The sequence below is a fragment of the Humulus lupulus genome, chromosome 2 (assembly GCF_963169125.1).
Source record: "Humulus lupulus chromosome 2, drHumLupu1.1, whole genome shotgun sequence".
NCBI classification, from domain to species: domain Eukaryota; kingdom Viridiplantae; phylum Streptophyta; class Magnoliopsida; order Rosales; family Cannabaceae; genus Humulus; species Humulus lupulus.
The window spans coordinates 70,090,260-70,106,007 of record NC_084794.1 but is presented as its reverse complement, the minus strand read 5'-3'; the positions used below and the strand labels follow the sequence as shown (position 1 = coordinate 70,106,007).

At 36.4% G+C, this 15,748-nt stretch overlaps 1 non-coding gene across 1 annotated transcript; it reads left to right on the top strand.

The window, feature by feature from the left end:
• Positions 1-13,925: 13,925 nt before the first annotated feature.
• LOC133820234 (small nucleolar RNA R71) lies at positions 13,926-14,032 on the top strand. The gene has a single exon (XR_009886659.1). It is a non-coding gene; the product is annotated as a small nucleolar RNA R71 (small nucleolar RNA).
• The last annotated feature ends 1,716 nt before the right edge of the window (positions 14,033-15,748 follow it).

The window sequence follows — 15,748 nt, the reverse complement described above, 5'->3', positions numbered from 1 at the left end:
ATTTTCCCCCCAATATTGCAGCCCCAAATTTGGCAAACGAATCCATAAAGGAACAGATCGCACTAATCTGATCGAGTCAAGTTCTTGAGTCCAAGGCCTCCTTTCTTAATCAAGTTCTTGAGATGGATATTACAGATGATCCTCCTTTCTTAATCCATTTTGTAAATGAACGTGGACAACTCCAGGAGCAATTTGTGGAATATGAATGGTTTCCCATTAAGTATTCAACATGTAAGGGCTATGGGCATAATGATGCTGAATGCAAGAAAAGTGATACAAAAGTTTGGGTCTCTAAGAGCAAACCAGATCAAAAATCCACTAATCTTGCTTCTGGTGCTGAGGATGCTAAGACAACACTTGGTGAGACATCTGAGTCTCACGAGGAGGTAACAGTGATAGGGACAAAGAGTACAACAGTGGTAACTGGGACTGATGAGGCTGTCTTTCAGGACAGGGCCCCGAGTACAAATTTGGTTCGGTCTCCAGCTAACAAAGAAAACTAGGAAGTGCCTAGGAAGATTGGGACCTCTAAGAGTAAAGGTAAGACAGTGAGCTCACAGTTGGACAAGGATAAAAATGTGTTTAAAGTGCTTCAAGAACAGGTGATAGGGGAGATGAGTGGGGTTCTTTTTGATTCCTTTGCTGATGGATTGCACAAACATATTTAGCTGGAATGTGAGGGGTTTGAATAAGAGGGACAAACAACATGCTATTTTGTGTCTCTTAAAGGTTAATAAAGTTGGTATTTGTGCTCTGTTAGAGAATAAACTAAAGGGTGATAAGGTTCAAGACATGATGTCTAAGGTGATGGTTGGCTGTGATTGTTTTAATAGTCCGGGTACAGAAGGAAGAATTATGGTTTTGTGGCAGAGGTCATTTGTCAGTGTACAAGTGTTGCTGGTTCACCAGCAATTTGTTCACTGTCTGGTGCGATTTTCTGGTTTACAACAGGATTTGGTGGTTTATCGTCTCTATCTATTCTGAACTTGCCATGGCTAGTTGTTGGAGACTTTAACTCAGTGTTTGAATTTGATGATAGAGTGGGGGGAAGGGAGATAGGAGCTAATGAGTTAGTTGACTCTACTGCTTGGCTTGCTAACTCTCATCTTGCTAAGCTTAAATGTGTTGGTTCAAACTTTACTTGGTCTAATAAACAGGAGGGGGGGGGGGGGGTGATCGAGTATATTCAAAAATAGATCATGCTTTTATTAATGAAGGGTGGATAGACTGTCAGCTGAACTCCATTATTGAGCTACATTGGGAGGTATATTCTGATCATTGTTTCTTTCTTATTAAGACTCTTTTGGCTGGGAATTTAGGAGTTCAACCATTCAAGTTTTTCAACTGCTGGATCACTAATAGAAATTTTAAAGATACTGTCATGACTAGTTGGCTGAGACCTATGACAGCTAGAGGATTATGGGGTGTGACTAAGAAGCTGAATCGCCTGAAACATATTCGGAGAAAGTTTAATAGAACAGAAATTGGAGATATTGAGCAGCAGTTCCATCAAGCAAAGGGCGAATATCAGGTGGCTTTAACTAAAGTTCAAGAATCTCCCTTCGATATCTTTGCTCAGGAAACAGAAAAGACAGCAACTATCAATTATAAAATCCACTATGCTAGATATAGGAGCTTCTCTATTCAGTGGAGTAAAGTGACGTGGCTGCAAAAAGGAGACGAGAATACGACTTATTTTCATGCTTGCATCAAAAAAAGGAGAGAGGAGAATCGGATTGTTTCCTTTCTAAATGATAATGGGGACATCATTGATGATTATAATTTAGTTGTACATCATTTTTTAGCTCATTTCAAGAGTTTCATGGGCAGCTCTAGTCTTGCTACTGGGTGTGTTAAAACAGATTGCATGGAAGTTGGGCCTTGTTTGGAGATTGATAAGCAGCTGGATTTAATTAGAAACTTTACTAAGGCTGATGTTAAGAAAGCTATTTTTAGCATTCCGGGTACTAAGACCCTAGGGCTAGATGGGTATAACTCATATTTCTACAAGTTCTTATGGAAGCAAATTGGGGATGAAATCTCAATGGTTGTGTTGGATTTTTTCAAAACTGGAAGGATGCCTACTAAGATTAATAAAACAGTAATAATCTTGGTCCCTAAAAATGATGCTCCTAGTAGAGCAGTAGACTATCGTCCCATAGCTTGCTGCAACACTCTGTACAAATGCATCTCCAAAATTCTCTGCAGTAGACTTTCAGAAGTTCTACCGTTTATAATCAGTCCTAATCAGGGAGCGTTTATTCGTGGGAGATCATTAGCTCATAACATACTCATCTTTCAGGACTTGATCAAGAACTATAATAGGAAGAACACCTCCCCGAGATGTGTTTTGAAGATTGACCTGAGCAAGGCTTATGATACAGTTGATTGGGTGTTTTTGGAAAGATTGTTGACCTGCTTTAGATTTCCCACCAGGTTTATAAATTGGGTTATGGTTTGCCACAGGGGTTCCTCATATATGCTTATGTTGAATGGGCGGCTGCAGGGGGGCTTTCAAGGGGTTAAGGGCCTTCTTCAAGGGGACCTAATATCTCCTTTACTGTTCGTTTTAGTAATGGAATATCTGTCTAGGCTGCTTTAATTTGGAGCGATGCAACCTGCCTTTCGGTTCCACCCAATGTGTAAAAGTCTCAAAATCATCAATTTATGCTTTGCTGATGATTTAGTGATTTTTTGCAAAGCAAACTATAACTCTGTTCAGATTATTAAGCAATTGTTTGATGAATTTTGTACCAGTTCGGGTATGAAGGCTAGTCTCAACAAGTCTCAAGTTTTCTTTGGTGGTATCTCGGCTCAAGACAAATCTCAGTTACAAGAAGTGCTTCATCTTGAGGAAGGCTCATTCCCTCTCAAATATTTTGGGATCCCTATGCGGCCTACTAAATGGAAAGAGGCTGACTGTGGTGAGATTTTGAAAAAAATTAAGCTCCGTCTTCACACTTGGTCTAGTAGACACCTATCTTGTGCAGGAGGAGTTCAGCTTATTACCTCTGTTCTTCTTGGGCTGCGTAACTATTGGATGAATATCTTTCTATTGCCCCAAAGTGTCATTAAGGAAGTTGACAAGTTATGTATGTGGTTTCTTTGGGGACACAATGGGACTAGGAGTAATTTCCATCTTACTGCTTGGTCTACAGTGTGTTTTCCGAAAAACCTTGGAGGATTGGGCTTTGGTGAAGGTTCTAAATGAAACAAGGCCATGCTTGGGAAGTATATTTGGGCAATAAACCATCAACAAGAGACTTTGTGGGTCAAATGGATTCATACGGTGTACTTAAAAGGGACCGATTTCTGGCTCTACCAGCTCAAAACAGACAAAAGCTGGTATTGGAAGAAACTCTGTCAATTACGTAACTTGTTTGCTCAGGAGGACATTGATAATGCGAGTAGTCATGGGAAGTTTAGGATTGGGCTGTTATATGCTAAGCTTATCCACCAAGATCCGGCCAAGTACCATCAGTTTGTTTGGAATCGATTGAGCATTCCTAAGCATAAGTTTATCACTTGGCAAGCAGTTAACTCTAAGCTTTTAACTAGAGATCATCTTATTAGAGTTTCTATGGTTATTGAATCTGTCTCTTGCCCGTTCTATGAGGTGGCAGCTGAGAACCACAATCATTTGTTTTTTGAGTGTCTTTTTTCTCAGCAGGTGGTTCGGCTGATTCAAGGCCGGGTCCGTTGCAATTGGCCTCTTAGTTTCACGGCTTGGACTGCTTGGATTGAAGATTTGAAGGGGGGTTCTCATGCCTTGCTAGTGGCTGCTTTTTTTTTCAGCAACCGTGTATTACCTTTGGCATAATAGGAATATTTGTCATTTTCAGCACTATTCTCTTAGTGTTAACTCTGTCATAAAATTGATCAAAAAAGACATTATGTTTAGACTTAGTTGCTTTAACCATAAGATTGTTAGAGGCATTCAGCTGAGCTACTGATGGTAGCTGTTTTTGTCTGGTTGTTTGTCTGAGTCCTTGGACTTTGCCTTGTATTTTTCGGCTTGTGATTAATGAAATTCATCTTTCTTGATCAAAAAAAAATTTTGTAACTTCCCGAAATAAGGGGAAGATATTTTGTCAACTAGGTCTATAAATAGCCAGGGGAATTTCATTTGTACCCACACACAATATTGTACTTAGAATACTTTGTTGAATTTCTCTGAGAAAGTTTTGAGAGAGTATTATGAATCAATAATATTGACTTGTGGACTAGGTAGATTTTAACTGCTGAACCACGTAAAAATCCTATTGTTCTTCTCTTATTTTTTGAATCTTTGTTTAGTGCTCTTCAGATTTATGTTGATGAAAAACGATGTTAACAGTGCGTACATGTATGCATAATTGATGTTGTTTTTCAAGTGATAAACCAAGAGCCACTTATTGGGAAAAACTGCCTAAAGAGATTTCTTTTCAAGAATTTCTTACTTCAAACACTTTTCTTTGTGATCCAGATGATATTCTTGGACAATAGAATAACTTAATTGATTTATCCAAGTTTGATGCCTCTAGAAGCACCAAGTGTAAATGTGTATATATATAATTGATGTTTATTTTGAAGTTCAAAACCAAGAGCCACTGACTGAGAAAATCAACCTTAAAGTGCTGAATTTAAATAATATTTGATAATTGAATTGAGCCAAAGTGTATGTAAATGAGGCTCTTTGATTCTCTGTTTGAGATGTATTTTTTATTACATTTCAATTATTTGCAGGTTTCATTTGGGATAAGTTAAAATACAGCTGCTATGTTGCCAAAATAAAATGATAGAATTAGAAGAAAATGAAAATGATAGTGATAGTGATAGTGATAATGATAATGAATATTATAGTGATGATTAAGTTTTTTTTTTCTTGTTCAAATGTATTACAAATTTATAATATTTATATTTGATTGTACAAATTTATCAATGCACATATATCATCAAATTTGTTAGATATGTCTTCTGTGGTTATGCAATATCACGGGGGTGATGGTGGGGCAGATCCTCCTCCAAATCCAATGCGTATACAGGCTGACTGTGAGAGAGGTAACACATGCAATTATTTTTTTGGATAAATATATTGAGTTAATTTATGTATGTGTATATATTAATGATATGTATTTGAAAAATAATAGTGACTTCAACAAAGGGTTTTCAACCCAAGACACAAGAGTTGCATTAGGTAGACCACTACCACTAGAGTGGGATGTTCAAGGGAAGGCTTATAAAGAAATTAGTGACTATTCCCAACATTTGTCTCTGGAGATCGACATTCTCATTTGACAATATGTTGATTCCGACTACGACTGATGCAATAAAGTACCAAGCGAAGTTAGGAATCGGATACTTCCTCCTCTAGAGGTAATTTATTTCTATAACTTTTTTTGTTGGGTTCACTTTAATATGAAATCTAACTATTTTTTTATTTAGGATGATTTATTCGACATTGGTCAAATTCGATATGCCTCAGAGCACCTTACCGACATCCTTTGGGCATTCAACGGTCGTGCACTGATCGTTACTAAGAGTGGAAAAATGACATGTCCACCCATTTAAAAAAGAATGGTCGAGCAAATCCTCCTGATGGTTTGCTGGTGGAGAAATGGTTGAAGTTGCTCTAATATTTTGATCACCCTGAAGTGAAGTTACTCATAAAAAAATAATATTTTTCTAATTGATTTTTGTTAATTTAACATATGATTAACAAGAATTCTTTGCGGAGGTGTTCTAAGATTAACTCTACAAACCGTGCAAAACAAAAATAGAGAAGCGTGCAAGGTTCACAGTCTACGCCATCCCTTCGTGACAAGAAGGTACTCTCTTTTTTTCCGATAACACAATTTTTTTTATATAAAGATTTTTTTTCTTAACGTTTTCACACTTCTTGTATTGCAACGTGATTTACAAATTGGGCGTCTTGCTGGTGTTCCATAGATTTGGATATCGACAAAGTTCATAGATGAGGAAGGTTGGGTGAGCAAGGTAGCAAATGATAACCATTTAAATAAATTTATATTTAATGATTTTCTTACTTTATTATATTGTAAATTCTAATAATTTTGAAAATTGTGTGCTACAGAAAAAGATGATGGAGATACGTGACACTCTGCAGTCACAATCATCTATGAGCTCCTCTACTCCGAGTACTATCCCGACAGAAGAGATTACGACATTAGCCTTGTTGAGACAATATTGGACGTCGTCGTAGGATTTGCAGGAGGGTGAATTTTGAAAAGGATGATGTACTTCAACCAGCCCAACCACCATCTACCGCACAGGACATGCGAGAGGTGATGGAGCGACTCTGAACCATAGAGGAGCACTTGGCTAGGATTGGTGGAGTCTTGGGATCAGGATTGTAATGCCCCAAAATCTCTAATGCGGTTTACTGGATGGATTAGTAGGTCGGGAGGGCAATAACTGTTTAATTATGACATTAAATGATAATATGCATGTTTATGTGAATTATATTATAATATGATGTTGAATGAATGCATGTGGGTCCACATTTCATTACAGGGGTGTTTTGGTAATTTGGCCTGTTTAGGGTATAATTGTATATTTGCACGCATGTCGGTGACCTATTGTTGAGACCACATTATAATGTGGGTTTGTTCGAGCTATTCGGCATGAGACGATCTTGGAATATTAATTAGCGGTTTAGTCATAACAGGTTTAAGTTCGGGGCTCGAGATGGGGCTCGGGGTGATTTTAATGATTAGAACGTTGCCAGGAATTAAAGGATAACGGGATATGAATTATTGGTGTTTGAGAATATCGAGAATAGCGGGAATCGGAGAGCGTTAATTATGATTAACGAAATAGGTGGAAATGTCAAATTTGCCCTTGGGAGCCTTTAGAAACCCTTATTTGACGTAGGGGTATTTTGGTCTTTTCACCCCTAGGATAGATATAAGCCATTAAAGGCTGTAGAAAGAAGAGAAAACATAACATCTTCAAGAGCTTCTCCTGTACCTATTTTCTTCCTGTTTTCTTTGTGATTTTTGAGCTTAATTTGAGGATTCAAGCTTGGGAAGTAAGTCTTGAGAGTTTGGGAGTGTGTTCCACCATTTAAGAGCCTCATAATTTGAGCTTGAGGTAAGTTTCTAGCCATTAAATTCCCTGGTTTGCTCTATTTTAGCTTTGGTTTTCAGTTGAGATTTCTAGGTTGGATGATTGGTTTTGTTGGGAGTTTTTGGCTAGGGTTCTTGTGGTTGTGATTCTTGGGGCATGTGGGGATGGTTTTTGGGTTCATTTGGCACCAAAAATGAGGTTTGGAAGCATTAGAATCGAGTTGGAATTGAAGGAGTCGAAGGAAGAGGTGGAGTTTCTGGCTGGGTGTAGCGCTACAGTGCCCACCAGAGGGCACTGTAGCGCTACCCATTGCTCTGTTGGGCGGTTTGGGGTTCTGAGTATAGCACTAGGGCGCTAGTGAGTAGCGATGTAGTGCTACTCTGTCTCTTCAGAATCCCTTTTTGAGTGTTTTTAAGGGTTTTTGGCTCGGGGTTTCAATCCTTAAGGCCCGGGATCGAATCTACTCACCGTGAGGGTACGTTTGGAGGTCCCGAGAGTGGGGTTTAGGTTAAGAACCTTTCATTGTTAATTTTCATTAATGGAGCTTATAATTGGTTATGATTAGGTAACCGCTAAGGAATCAAAAGGTCGATCGATCTCAGGAGTCGTTCTTGTTTTATTTCTCGCTCAAACGAGAGGTAAGAAAATTGCACCCTGTGTATATGACATGCATGATTGTTGATGAGGCATGTTGGTTGATAAATGTGGACATTGATTGCATATTAAATGCTAGCAAAGTTTTTTTACTTGTGTATGGCATTGATTAGTTAGGGACGGCACTGGTCGCATATTACTGACTTGAGAGTCAAAAACGGCATAAGCGTCCTAAACCCAGGGCCGATTAAAGATTAGATCTAATCGATATCAGCATTGAATGATTCTAGAGCATTAATGTTGGAACGACCCTAAGGTTGATGAAAATTATAAGCGCTTGAATAGTCTAAGCTAGTTACTCAGAGCCAGGGCCTAAGGCCTAGGTGATAGCTTGTCACATGGCTAGGGAGAAGAATCCCACAGTTATGACTCTATGGTCATGCGATAGGTTATATTGGTGACTTGTTCATCGAGTACCTATCTTGATAAGCGAGTGAAAGGATCACTTATTTGTAAATCCCCGGTGACCCTATCGTCACATGGCTAAAGGGAGCTGAACCCGCTTTAGTGACTATTCCAATTGTCACTCATCTGTTTTGGACAGAAAGTCCCGAATGATTATTATGATCATTTTTTATATTATATTCATGCGTTATTGTATTTTCTTGTCGGGCTTTGGCTCATGGGTGCTATGTGGTGCAGGTAAAGGGAAAGAAAAGCTCACCCAACCTTGAGTGGAGAGCTTAGGTGGTGTTGTGTGCATATGTGGCCGCTTGACCACCACGACCAAGAAGTTCTTAGAGGAACTAGGGGGTTTACCCTATTTTTGCCGCTTAGGTCGGCGGGTTGTAAATTTGAAACAGTAATGACCATTTTGAGTTGTAAATAACTTGTAAATGTTTTTATGGGCCCATGAACAGTTGTATATATTAAATAAAATATATCATTTTCTTTTGATTATTTTTCCACCTTAGCCTGTTAATAATACTAGAAGCACGTTTTTAACCAAAGAACTCGGGTAGCGAGTTAAATTTCTAGTTCACCGTTCACCGTAACTGTTATGGGGTAACCAGGACGTTACAATGATCTTCTCAGCAAGCTGATGGTGATGATCCTAAAACACCTAGTTAACAACTTCAATTTATGTATTTAATTTTACTATGATAGTTACTTTTACATATAAATATTTATAGTCGTTAATATAATTTTGTGCATAATTCAAATTCTCTTCTATTTCAAATTGTTTTCTTAAAAAATATTGTGTACATATATATATTTACTGGCCTTAACTATTATATATAATAGCATTAACGATTAAAGAAAAAATTGTTAGCTTAAACAATTACAAAAAAAAATAAAAAATACAGAAAGTTGTTGCTAAAAGTTCAATGTTGTCGCTAAATGCAACCAGAAAAATAACAACATCGACGACTAATTAAGCTTTTCAGTGACAACTTTGTTGTTGCTTAGCATCCTTGTTTTTGTTGCAATCAAGAACCAATGAGCGATCGACCTTCAGCGATGAGCTATAGCAACAATTTAATCGTGCTAATTCCTTGAGTAACGACAACTCGGGTTCCAACGACAAAAATTTTCGTCGCTGTAACCCTTCTTTTTTGTAGTGAACTCTTATGCTTCTTTTGTTTTGAAAGATTTTTTGTGGCTTAGATCCTTAGTTGTCTAAAGAGATTGTACAAGTGATATTATATGTAATAAACATCACAAGTATACCAGTAATATATCAATGGAAATAGTAATTAATAGAGGTTCTTAAAAAAATATATATACTTTTTTGAATTTTTTTTTACTTTTTTACTGTGCCTGATTTTTTTTCAAAAATACTACCTAAAGTTTTCAAAAATACGTTTTTTAAAGTTTTATATTTACAAAAATACAATGTCAATGAAACAACTAAACATTAACTCACTGCATGCTAACATATTTTTTTTTAAATCAAAATATATATATGCAAACAATTAAACAACAAATAGACATCAACACAACAATAGAACAACATAAATAAACTTAAACAACTAAAAACCAACATGAAAAAAACTATACAAAATATCTAAAAAACACAAAAACAACAACCCCACAACAACACAGTGCAACCCATTACACTTTTAAAAAGCAGCACACTGCAATACAATATCGAAAAAGTAACTAGAAAATAACAATTAGACAACAACTTACTGCATTAAAAAATAACTAAAAACACAACTATTGAAAAACTAGAAGTCAACCCATTACATACTAACACATTTTTTTTATAAAAATATTCAAAATATATCAGAAAACAATTAAACATAAATTAGATATCAATACAACAACTATATTTAAACTTAAACAACTAAAAAACGACTATACAAAAACCTAATCAACTAAAAAACAACACAAAAATAAAATGATATTAGACAACTATACATAAACCTAAACCTAAACAATGGGGGGCCCAAAAATCCAAATCTACTTGTTGAAACAGTGGGTGCTTCAACTATGTGCAATTGGAAACAACAAGAGTGCTCTCAAGCTTGGGTCGAAGACTGGGTCGCATGTGTTCTTGCGTACTTCGTCGTGGTGGAATTGGAAACGCAAATGGATTCGCGCAGCTGGGGTTGGGTTCTCGCCTGGGTTCTCTCAACTCTAAGTTCGAGTTGCAGAGGGTGGCGATGTAGCTCTCGTGGTCGGGGTGTTGGGTTCGAAGGAGGGTCGGGACACACATGGATTCGCGCAGGTGGGGTCGAGTTCTCGCCTGGGTTCTCTTGGCTTTGAGTTCGAGTTGCAGAGGGTGGCAATGGAGCTCTCGTGGTCGAGGTGTTGGGTTAGAAGGAGGGTCAGGCCTGGTGGTTCGCGACTGGTGTTGTGCAGCTGTGGGGTGGGCTCTCTCTCCTTCTTTCTCTCGGATTGGGTTTGGTGGCATTGCATGGTGCTGAGCTGGGCTGCGACTGGGCTCTCTCATCTTCTTGGTGAGGTGAAGCTGATGGCATGGGTTCGTGTGCCTGGGCTAGGGACGAAGATGCGGAAACCAAGATTGAAGGGATGAGTTAGTAAAATTGTAATAAATAAATAATGAACTATAAAAAAAAATTTAAAACCCGTGTGTCAGTAAAAATGTTTCAAGAATAGATTTTTTGTCACTTTTTGTAAAATTTCCTAATTAATATATGTTTATAATTTCATGCGTAATATCTTCATCGATATAATCTGAAATTCCATTTTTAGTAATTACCAAATTAATTAAACCATGTGAATTAATTAAGGTGTGGAATGAAGAACACAACGAATTTTTACAAGGTTCAGAAACCCTTTTGGATAACCTACTCCTTGGGGCCACGCCCAGAGAATAAAACCCATTAATAAATAATCACAAGTACAAAATATTGACTTAAACAAAACAAGACCCCCTCTTGAGATTTGCCGCAACTTTGTTGTACTTCTATTCACTAATCTGATTCTAATTGAAACGCTCAACCACTTGAACTCCCTTCAATGGTTAGCGAGTGCTTGCATCCTCCCGACACAAGGCTTGTAAAAATCCTCTCCCGAAGACTATAAAAGTTGTATTTAAATTACAATGTGTATTCACTCATGAATGTGGTATAAACTCACCACAAAAACTAAACACTCATTTTTCTACAAAATCAGGTGAATACTATGATCTTGAATACAAATAAGGAACTCTCACAATTATTACAATACACTCACAAATTATGCACCAGTGAGTTCGCTTTTTCTCAATGTCTTAGAAGCCTATTTATAGAGTCCATTTTGTGCTTAGAAAGGCTGAGAAAGAATCTCCTAATAAAAGCAGGAATATTTGAAAATATTTTTGATTGATGAAGAATTGTCTTTATTAGAAGATTCAGATCTGACAGATACGACGTTGGTGATGACATCTAATACTTTTGTCAGATCAAATTTCGCAAGATAGAACTAATGATTAATTACATCAAATATTTAGTTTCCTGAAGTTTATTATCTTGAGCTGCACGAAAAATTAAAGACAAATATTCCAGAAATGATTTCGAGTAGGTACATAATATTTGCTTTATATAACTAAGATACAACTTCCCTTTATAATCATATTGTGACAAAATTAAGCTAAATAAAGAATCTTAATATTATGAAAATCACAATAATAGGAAAGTGATATTCAGAAAATCACAATAAAGAAAAATTAAAAATTATCTTTTAAATAAGAAGACATTTTTATAAAATATGCCAATTTTAGGATTTACGTAATCTATTTCATTATACAATTTGATTACAGATTCTTACTTAACAGAAACATAAAATTAGGTATTTGCAAAGGGTACCTTGATTCTATCTCAACTTTATGTGTAGTCCATTGAAATTGTTGGTTACATCGTAAAATTTTGTATATGTGTTTTAGGGGAGTTATATTTACACTCAAATAATCCCAAAATAAATACACTACATTTTATATAATAATTATATCTCATATATTTTCAATATTAGGTTTGAATTGTACATTATTTTTATATAAAAAATAATAAATTAAAAATCATATTATGCACCTCATTTATTACAAATTAAAATTTTCAATTTTTCTTGATAAAATATATAATTAAATCAATTTTTTAAAGGTTTAATTCAATTTCAAATTTAAATTTATGAAAAATTAATTAAAAATTACAATAAAATTAAATTTTTATATTATATGATTTTTCTAATAGTCTGTTATTATTATTATTATTATGTTTTTGTTGTTATATAATTTTTAGAGATAATATAGACTCAATTTAAATAATAAAAAAAATAATATTTTAATTCTAATAGAATTGAGCTAACTAGGCCTATAATTTTATATATAGAATCAAAGATATAAAATTGTATATTTTAGTCTTTTTTTTATTAATAAATATATAATAATATTTTTGGATGATGATATTTACACCCCAAAATATATAGGTACCTCATTTATTAAAAAAAATTAAATTATTATTATTTTAATTTATTCTTGACACTTTTTCTCATGTTTTTTTTTTACATTCTTTAATTTATTATTTTTTTGTTAGTTTAATCTTTTTTTTTATATCTTGACTTCATAATTTTCTAAAATATAATGTATACTTTTTTTCTAAAAAAAAATACTTTAACAATCTTTCTTTCTTTTTTTTTTTCTTCTTCTTTTTTTAATTTTCTATGTCTAAATATTTAAAATATATTTTATTTATATGTATTTTTTAGAATATAAAAAGAAGAAAAAAAGGTGAGGAACAGTTAAAATATATAATGTTAATTTTTAAAAACAAAATTGGAGTATCTTAATAAAATATTAGGGGTGTTACTATAATAGCCTTTTTTTTTTAAAGAAAAATACAATAATATATTTTTCTAAGGAAAATGGAGTGTCTTATACATTTAATGTTAAAATTATGAAGCTAATTATAGAAGCCTGCAATGATATATATATATATATATTTATATATTCGATACATTATTAATTATATCTAACTAGTATAATCAACAGTCTATTCATTTAAGAGTTAGTGTGATTTAGACCATTCTAATCCATTACCATTGCAATCCCCCGTTTACATAAAAATATACAAACGTACACACACACACATCTAAAGTCAAGATCATCAATCATGGATGGAAAATGATTGGACGGTATATTGGCTTTACTTCTTTTAGTTTATATTGTGGTACACATGCCAAGCCAGGGATCTCACATCCAAATCTCTTCAAGGCCAAGCTAGACTTTTAGGTGAGAGGGGGCTATTTTAAAAAAAGAAAAAAATTAGAGAGATTTAATTTTTTTTTGTTTTAAATTTATAGAATTTTATTGTAATTAAGATATTTAAATGCAATTCTTTTTAAAGTTAGGGTTCTTTTTTAAAAAAATGGGGCTTAATGTAATTTTTTTTTAAATTTGAAGAATATTTTAGTAATTTAAGAGGTTTAAATGTAATTTTTTTTTAAATTTAAGAATTTTTAAAAATAAATAATAAAAATATTTGGACTTGTTCCATATACATATTATTCATATCCACGGGAGGACAGTGATTTAATGGATGAGCATTCCCACATATCCCAATTCAATTATACCAGCCACCTTCTTGGTTTGTCCCCTTTCAGTTGGCAACTGGTAGTTATTCATTGCCATCTCCTCTAGCAATTTATATGTCTTATTAGCACTCTTACTCATGAATGCACCTCCAGCTGCAGCATCTATTATGGTACGAGTAGTACCATTCAACCTATTATAAAAATTATGGATCAACATCCACTTCTCTATACCATGATGCGAGCACTTCCTTAACAATTCTTTAAATCTTTCCCATGCATCATACTACAATTGACCTTTTATCTGGTAGAAATTATTGATTTCCCCTCTCAACTTTGCAGCTTTTGCTAAAGGAAAAAACTTTGCTAAAAACTTCTGGGCTAACTCCTCCCATGTTGTGATAGAATTAGCTTGCAGTAAAATTAGCCAACTCTTCGCTCGGTCTCGTAGAGAGAATGGAAATATTCTAAGTCTGATGGCATTGTCACTCACCCCATTCATTTTAAATGTTGCAAATAGCTCCAGAAAATATTTTGATCTTCTGTGAGCAACCCCCCAAACTGAACAATTGACTACACCATTTGTAATACTGTTGGCTTAATCTCAAAATTATTTGCAGCAATAGTGGGGTGTCTAATGCATGAATGCACTCCTGTGACTGTAGGAAGTACATAGTCTCTAAGCGTCCTTGGTCCTCTTTCCACTAGGACTTCTGCAATATTGTGATATTATTTACATTAGCAGCATTGTTTGCTGCATTTCCTTGATTCTTAGTCATGGAAAAATCCAACTTTTTCTTTATCTTTCGGTTTTGTCTTCACGTTCTTTCAAGTTCAAGATCTAGCGGTATTAACTCTTTTTGTCTACTTCGTTGCATATATCAATAATTACTGAAACACAATACAGCTTCGATCCGAATGAGTATAAAAAAAAAAAACCAAATTAGAATAAAGAATCAATTATATTTGATACTGATTAAATAGTCCCCGGCAACGACACCAAAAACTTGATCGGTAAAATATGCACGCAAGTGTATGTGGTCATGTCAAGTAATCAATTCCAGAAGAACGGATATCGTCCCATAGAGAGACCATTTACAAATTACCAATAATTGGCCTTTACTTTCTATTTGGAAAGTACAATTAAGATGAATAGATCGAACTATAAACACTGTGGATGCTCAAATTCCACCAAGGAAAAATATGGAGGTTTACCCTCATTAGCCTCAGGCAATCCAAGCAACCCATTATTTTTCCCCACGACCCATGTCTCATAGGAGGCCTTAATGAAGATGCCCCGAGAGACCCGAAAGCCTTGCCACGCAAGGGTACCCAACATGCACAAGTACCTGCAAAGGACTCAAGGACCTTACTATACGCGGCCAACCATGACCCGCGTCCGTATCACGACTCAGCTGTGCACCCCAACCTCGCACGCGAGGCCCCGCCTCGTGTTGTCCGCGCGCACCCGAGGGGCCACGTGAGGCCTCGCCTCGCCTCGCCTCAGCCCTACGTGCCCGAGGGGTCACGCAAGGCCCTGTCTCGCCTCGCTCCTCCACGTGCACACCTGAAGCCTCGCGTCGTCCCTGCGCGCGACTGAGGGGTCACGCGAGGCCCTGTCTCGCCTCACTCCTCCATGTGCGCACTTGAAGCCTCGCACGCGAGGCCACGCCTCATGCCATCCACGCGCGCGCCAGAGGGGCCACGCGAGGCCCCGTCTCGCCCCGTTCCTCCATGTGTGCATCTGAAGCCTCGCACGCGAGGCCACGCCTCGCGCCGTCCGCGCACACCTGAGGGGCCACGCGAGGCCTCGCCTTGCACATGCCATGCCACACCACCAGGAGCACCCGTACATGCCAGTGATACCCTTAGGGGTCTCGCATGAGATGGCCTCGCTTTGGCTATGTGCCTGGGCACCCCGCGGTACCTCTCGCACCTAGCCCCCTTAGCCCAGCCAGCAAAGTTTAACTCTCATACGTATCTTTTGGAATGTACCTGCAAACCTAAAGGAGTCAGCGTACGAATATGGTACCCCTGCCAGACAAGTAGTGGG